Raw genomic sequence first — 7008 nt, forward strand, 5'->3', positions numbered from 1 at the left:
CCATACATTTACCATTATGTCACCTAGGGATGTATTGTAATGACCAACATGTGTGTCAATGGCAATCTCCATACATTTACCATTATGTCACCTAGGGATGTATGGTAATGACACACGTGTGTGTCAATGGCAATCTCCATACATTTACCATTATGTCACCTAGGGATGTATTGTAATGACACACGTGTGTGTCAATGGCAATCTCCATACATTTACCATTATGTCACCTTGGGATGTATTGTAATGACACACGTGTGTGTCAATGGCAATCTCCATACATTTACCATTATGTCACCTAGGGATGTATTGTAATGACACACGTGTGTGCGGGTGGTTGGATGGGAGCATCACCCTTGAATCATATACCTATGATGTTCGCATGGGTGTACGATCCGATAGTGATGTCGTTTCTTCTTCTCTTTACTAGCCTATCCTGCTTCTTTGGTTTGTGATTGTATTTTTGACAGGGGATATTTTTTTTTCTGTAAATCTTCTGCCTGTTTGTTCTTGGTTATTTATAATTTAGCTTATGATATCTTTAGGTTATGATTTTGATTTACATTTGTACTATTTTTGTTAGATTGCTTGTTTTTTTGTTTCAGCGGTCTCTCATATAACCTCAATTGTGTTGGAAGAGACCTAAAGCAACAAACAAAAAAAAACACACGTGTGTGTCAATGGCAATCTCCATACATTTACCATTATGTCACCTAGGGATGTATTGTAATGACACACGTGTGTGTGTCAATGGCAATCTCCATACATTTACCATTATGTCACCTAGGGATGTATTGTAATGACACACGTGTGTCAATGGCAATCTCCATACATTTACCATTATGTCACCTAGGGATGTATTGTAATGACACACGTGTGTCAATGGCAATCTCCATACATTTACCATTATTTTCTGTTCCCCTATGTTTTCATTTTCCGTGTTACTCTCATTCTTTGTTCTGGAATTTGAGGGAGACGGTCACATGTACTGGGTGGGGTTTCCGACCTCCCATAGTGGGCAGGGAAGTACTTGCTGTGTCTTCTATCCCCCTATGTCTGTTTTCCAATTGTTTTCTCTCTCTGTCTTGGAATGAGATTACTTTGTTTTGTCCAGACCCTGGCCGAAGTCCTTGGCTGGGAGGGAATCAGTCGAATGTTTAGTTATAGTTTCTGGAGATATTATTTTTTATTTTTAACATATGATGTGTAAACATTTGAGTGTATTTCTCTTAGTAGGATCTTGTGTTGTTGTCTGGGTGAAAATTTTAGGTGATGTCAAACTAAGTGCACTGATAGTGTGCTCTTGGAATCTACATCTGTTCCCTATTTGAGCCATCCCCTTTGTCTTATTTTTTCCTCAAGTCCTTTTAATTTTACATTTAGAATATTTTTTACTGTCCAGTTTTCTTCCTTTTTACTGGTGCTGATATGACCTAAATGTGTTGTAAGCGCCGTAAAACCCTTAAAAACAAAAAACAAACAGTCACATTTAATCTCTGTATTAGGAAATATTATAATGTTAGTTTTGAATATATTGTATTTTGTAAACCTTTGATGGTATAATTTCTTGGTGGGATCTTTTGCGTTTGCCTGGATGGTACGTTGTGCGGCTATGTGGTCTAGTGGTATGACACTCGCTTTCAGATCGGAAGGTCCTGGGTTGGAGCCTCGTGCTCGGTGCATAGTTGAGTCCTTGGAAAAGGCTCTTTACTCACATTCTCTCACCGTACTCAGGTGTAAAATGAGTACCTACCCTTTAACAGCGTTGTCTGTCCGAACAATTGTAATATCGCCTAACAGGCATTATGTCCCGTCCTACATGTTAAATGTTGCTGTTAACCAGGGACCCCTTGTAAAGCGCTTTGAGCATGTTTAGTGGATATTGCGCTATATAAAAGCTCAATTTTTTTTTACGTTTAAATAATGTCAAACTTGGCACACATGGAATCTTTGGTTTCCTATTTGAACCCTTTGACATTTTCTGTGGTGCTTTTATCTTCAGGGGTCTGGGTGGGGATCCTGACCTCCCACAGTGGGCAGGGAGGTACATACTGTGTCTTCTATCCCCCCATTCCCGTTTTCCAATTGTTTCCTGTCATTGTCTTGGAATGAGATTACTTAGTTTTGTCCTGATCCTTTCCGGAGTTCCTTGGCTGGGAGGGATATAGTCGAATTTATAGTTATAGTTTTGGGAGATGATATTTTTTTCCTTGTAAATCATCTCTCTGTTATGCATTGTTATGTTTAGTTTACATATTATATTTTATGATTGGTAAACATTTGAGTGTATTCCTCTTAGTTGGGGCCTGTGCTTGTGTCTGGATGAGATTTTTAGGTGATCTCAAACTAAGTACTTTGGCGGTGTGCTCTTGGAATCTACATCTGTTCCCTATTTGAACCAATTCCACTTTGTCTTACCTTTTCTTTTGTGCTTTAATTGTAATTCTAGAACTTTTTACTATCCCATTTTCTTCCTTTTTACTGTCGCTGATATGACCTAAATGTGTTGCAAGCGCCGTAAAACCCTTTAAAACAAAAACAAAAACAAACTATCTTCAGGGGTACACCATTTTTATCTATCATCTTCCTCTTTACTGCCCCAGAAATGACCTAAGAGCCAAAACAACAAACATTTCAATGCTTTTTTACTCATTTGTTTTGTTATCCCCCTTGTATTGGGATTTGTTTTGATACTTTTAATTAGAGATTGGTAGGGACTGCCTGAAGCCTGGGATTGTGAAAATACAAATGAAAGAGTGAAAATGGAGAGGCTTCGGATGGGAACGATACAGACAATGGACGTTTTGGGTACAGACCCTTCGTCAGCACAACAATAAACAAATGAACGTGAAAAACAAATAAAATATAATAAATATTGTATTTTATTTTATTTGTTTTCCACGTTCAATTGTTTATTGTTGTGCTGACGAAGGGTTTGTAACTGAAACGTCTAATTTATGTGTTGATACTTTTGATTATTGTTGTTGTAATTGTTTTTGTTTTTGTTGTTGTTATAGTTGTTGGTGTAATTTTGGTTTTATGTGAAAATGATGTGGCAAGTTAGTTTCTTTTTATTTTGCCACATTTTCATGACAAAACTTTGATACCAGTTTCTACTTTGTGATATTTGTTTTGTAAATATTGATATCCCTGTTACCATAGCTACAAAGTCTTATCAATAATATTGATGAAATGGTAACCGGTCATGCTGCAATAAATTGATTGTCTGGTTATGAATATTTTATTATGAAGAAACCAGTGGTTGTTTCGACATAGTCTTGGTACAGGAGGAAATAACAAGCTGCTACACACTGTGTATGGACTGGAAAACGTTACTACAAAAAGAATCGAAAATTTGAAAAACAAAACAAAACAGAATAAAATATTACACCTGAAATGTTTCGGATCAAAATCTTTCTTCAGTCAATAGCAAAAATGGTTAAAATGTGTTAGGATACATCTGGTCAAATCCAGATAGATTATATTTTGTGAAACAGCTCTATTCATTTTTGTACATCCTTTGGGACACGTTTACTTGTTTGTTCCTTTTCCAATCTTATATCTGTGATCCAATCTTGTTTTGATGACCCAAGAGTCTCAGATTAAATCAAAATAATCTTGGCCATCAACGCGGTTGTTCTATACAATGCCGGCTGCTTCTTTGTTGTTGTTTTTTAAAAATTTGTTTTTGTGTTTTGTTTTCTTGTTCATAGTTTTTGTTTCTCCGTGACCCATCGGCTGTAAGGCTTATTAATTCAGAAAAGTGAGCAGAAATTTATGTTGATGATAAAAAGAAAATGGAGTGAGGAGAGAAGCGCTATTGGACAAAGGGAATCGAACCCAACACCTGGCTGCTATGGCATCTCTGCCTGGCCACGAGAGGGACATTCTTACAATCTAACACTCAACAAAAAAAATAAAAAAATGGGTTTCAAATGCAGCAACTATCTTGAGTCCTTCTCGCGACTTCTTGAGGTCATGGGGTCACCTCTGGGTGGGGTTCCTACTTCCCATAGTGGGCAGGGAGGTACTTGCTGTGTCTTCTATCCCCTCTTATCTGTTTTCCAATAGCCTTCTGTCTTTGTCTTGGAGTGAGATTGCTTGGTTTTGTCCTGACCTTGGTCGGAGTCCTTGGCTGAGAGGGAAACAGTCGAATGTATAGTTATTGCCTTGGGAGATGATATTTTTTTCCTTGTAAATCATCTCTCTGTTATGTACTGTATTATGTTTTATTTACATGTTATATTTGATTTGTTAACATTTGAGTGTATTCCTCTTAGTGGGGACCTGTGCTTGTGTCTGGATGAGACTTTTAGGTGATCTCAAACTAAGTACTTTGATGGTGTGCTCTTGGAATCTACATCTGTTTCCTATTTGAACAAATTCCCCTTTGTCTTACCTTTTCTTGGGTGCTTTAATTGAATTCTATAACTTTTTACTATCCCATTTCTTCCTTTTTACTGGCGCTGATATGACCTAAATGTGTTGCAAGCGCCGTAAAACCCTCAAAAACAAACAAACATGGGGTCACCGCACCAATCCAAGAAGTCTATTGGTGATGCCTAAAAGCTGAATTTATAGTTAAAAATATAAGACTTGGATTAATTGTCTGTTTTATTTCATGAGATTGAATATAATTTCTATAATTTTAACTGACAACTTAAATTTCATTTTTCTTGTCATTTTAACTTTAAAATACGTTTTTTTGGCACATGGTTTACCATGACATGTTACCGTTTAGGGATGATGGGTCACTTATTTGGTTGATTTAAAACATTTTTTCATGAAGGCATCCCCGTTGTATTATTAGTTGTTGTTCATTTGATGTAGAAAAATTCAAATCTTTATAATTATGATATCAATTCTAATGAATACAGTGGATGTTTGAAATCCGTCAGAATCGTGAAAAACAAAAACAAAAAACAAAGAACAAAGTTGTAAAGGAAGCCTGAGGTGGTTGGATGGTTGGAGTTGATGGATATGGAAAACAAGAGTTACTTTTCTTGAACTTGATCTTATTGATTTTCAAATTATGCTTATTCGTTGTTGTGCTATTTGGATTCTGTGATTTTTGCTTGGTTTTTTTAATGAGATTTTTCTTTCTTTTTAAAATTTTTAAAATTGGTATTTTGTTTCCCCATGGCCAGCTGAATACTAAAACCCCAATTGTGACTGGCTGGGATGAATCACTAGTTGTGATGGTTCTGATATGGTGGGGAATGAGAATGCACTGCACCTGTTATCGACACATCGTTTTTGTTCGTCGTTGTTGATAATTTTGTTGTTGTTTACAGTCGGTGCTCACTTGGCCGTTGCTGGAAATATTTAAGTATTTTTTGTTTGTTTTTGGTTTTGTTATTATTATTATTATTATTATTATTATTATTATTATTATTATTATTATTATTATTATTATTATTATTATTATTATTATTATTATTTATTAATCTCAGCTGATTGTTACAAATTGAAAAATATACAGTAGAATTGTATGAAGTAAGAGATTATCATGTGGATAGTCTGAGGTCAACAGATACATCACCACTGTGGAATTATTCTGTATTAGTCTTCAGAGATGTCACAGGTATGAAAATTGTTTGTGTGACATCATCAGTGATGTCACAGGTATGAAGATTGTTTGTGTCACATCAACAGAGATGTCGAGGATATGAAAATTGTTTGTGTGACATCATCAGAGATGTCACAGATTTGAAGATTGTTTGTGTGACATCAACAGATGTCACAGATATGAAGATTGTGTGACATCAATAGAGATGTCACAGATATGAAGACTAACATCACCAGAGATGTCACAGATATGAAGATTGTGCGGGTGGTTGGATGGGAGCATCACCCTTGAATCATATACCTATGATGTTCGCATGGGTGTACGATCCGATAGTGATGTCGTTTCTTCTTCTCTTTACTAGCCTATCCTGCTTCTTTGGTTTGTGATTGTATTTTTGACAGGGGATATTTTTTTCCTGTAAATCCTCTGCCTGTTTGTTCTTGGTTATTTATAATTTAGCTTATGATATCTTTAGGTTATGATTTTGATTGACATTTGTACTATTTTTGTTAGATTGCTTGTTTTTTTGTTTCAGCGGTCTCTCATATAACCTCAATTGTGTTGGAAGAGACCTAAAGCAACAAACAAACAAAGATATGAAGATTGTGCGACATCAATAGAGATGTCACAGATATGAAGACGGTGACATCCACAGCGATGTCACATATATGAAGACTGTGTGACATCAACAGAGATGTCACATATGAAGATTGTGTGACATCAATAGAGATGTCACAGATATGAAGATTGTTTGTGTGACATCAACAAAGATGTCACTGTTTATCTTGCAATATTTATGTTCTATGATGACGGTTGACGAATGTTACTGTTATTTACCCATGATACTTTGGTGTTATATTTTGTATTATAAATCTTTGATATCATGTACATTGAAAATGAGAATGAAAAAAAAAAAAAGGAAAATAAATAAAAAGTCATGCCCAATAAAAACAGTTTTGTGTCGTGTTTCTGTCTGATGTTTTGTGTCGTGTTTCTGTCTGATGGTTTGTGTCGTGTTTCTGTCTGATGATTTGTGTCGTGTTTCTGTCTGATGATTTGTGTCGTGTTTCTGTCTGATGATTTGTGTCGTGTTTCTGTCTGATGATTTGTGTCGTGTTTCTGTCTGATGTTTTGTGTCGTGTTTCTATGTTTTGTGTCGTGTTTCTACGTTTTGTGTCGTGTTTCTACCTGATGTTTTGTGTCGTGTTTCTATGTTTTGTGTCGTGTTTCTGTCTGATGTTTTGTGTCGTGTTTCTGTCTGATGTTTTGTGTCGTGTTTCTGTCTGATGTTTTGTGTCGTGTTTTTGTCTGATGTTTTGTGTCGTGTTTCTGTCTGATGTTTTGTGTCGTGTTTCTACCTGATGTTTTGTGTCGTGTTTCTGTCTGATGTTTTGTGTCGTGTTTCTGTCTGATGTTTTGTGTCGTGTTTCTGTCTGATGTTT

This window comes from Berghia stephanieae, chromosome 7, assembly GCF_034508935.2.
Source record: "Berghia stephanieae isolate SIO BIC M18660-M18661 chromosome 7, UCSD_Bste_1.3, whole genome shotgun sequence".
Classification (NCBI taxonomy): domain Eukaryota; kingdom Metazoa; phylum Mollusca; class Gastropoda; order Nudibranchia; family Aeolidiidae; genus Berghia; species Berghia stephanieae.